The sequence below is a fragment of the Etheostoma spectabile genome, chromosome 9, assembly GCF_008692095.1.
Source record: "Etheostoma spectabile isolate EspeVRDwgs_2016 chromosome 9, UIUC_Espe_1.0, whole genome shotgun sequence".
Taxonomy (NCBI): Eukaryota; Metazoa; Chordata; class Actinopteri; order Perciformes; family Percidae; genus Etheostoma; species Etheostoma spectabile.
Genome location: NC_045741.1, coordinates 23800235 through 23801233, shown reverse-complemented (window position 1 = coordinate 23801233; position 999 = coordinate 23800235). Strand labels below are relative to the sequence as shown.

At 38.3% G+C, this 999-nt stretch overlaps 1 protein-coding gene across 6 annotated transcripts in view; it reads right to left on the bottom strand.

Annotated features, from left to right (window-relative positions):
• LOC116696038 (cyclin-dependent kinase-like 5) overlaps positions 1-999 on the bottom strand; it is a 39989-nt gene that overhangs the window by 29436 nt on the left and 9554 nt on the right. The window lies entirely within an intron of this gene.

Here is a 999-nt window from a genome sequence, read left to right as displayed (position 1 = left end):
AAACAGTATATATATATATATATATATGACTGAATGTGGTTTACTAGCATTATCTCATGGAATGGATACAGTATGTTGTATTGGGAGCTCCATCCAAAATAAAGTTAAAAACAACCTGCATTTATTCTGGAATTTCATCACACCCAAAGCCCACAGAAAGCACAAGGTGAGACTTCTAGATTGATGTTCCTTGGTTAAATGCCAGAGAAATAATGAAAGTGTAATGAGCAAATCAGGTAGAAATTAGCTTTAAAAACTAATGTTAAATCACGTGATGAAAGCACAGCTAGGAAATAAATAATACATGTTTAAACTGCAGTACATGGTACTACATGGCAGACAGTAACCCAGTCAACCACCAATCTTCTAAGATCAAGAATGGTTATCGTTGACCTGTTACACGCCTTGTTTCATGTGCTTTCGTGTTAATCCTGAAAATATCTGGCTCTTCAGCTGTTAAATGGTGCACGTTGTTCCCCAGCTAGCTGCTGTTTAGTGCTGAACAGAGCGCACAGTGGTTTTATCAGAGCATTCACTGAAAACAAGCTTCATGGGACTAAGTGATGAACTGCAAAATTGGGTGATGTATTTTTGTGGATTTTGTGGGAACAAGCTAATTTACATATTATCACCTTGTCTCCATACATGTTTACAGTGTGCTCAAATAGTGGGCATATGAAGATGTTTACATCAACTGACATCATATAAAATACAGGCAACTGATCGACAAACAAAGCCAATACAACCTAACTGACCATTCATTCTTTTAGTCTGTTGCATCAGTGGCACAAACACACAATGGCAGGGGTAAGCAACCTATGCAACTCTTTAGCTCCTCTCCAGTGGCTTCCTGTGGCTTTGACAGAAAGTTAAGTGAAAATGAATAACGGTTATTAAAAAAATGAAAAAAGTTATTCGTACATTTTCCATTTTGGCTACATAACAAGTAAAACAAGGGAAGTTTGGGGTCCCCTACTGGAGCTGCTGCCCCCGCGACCC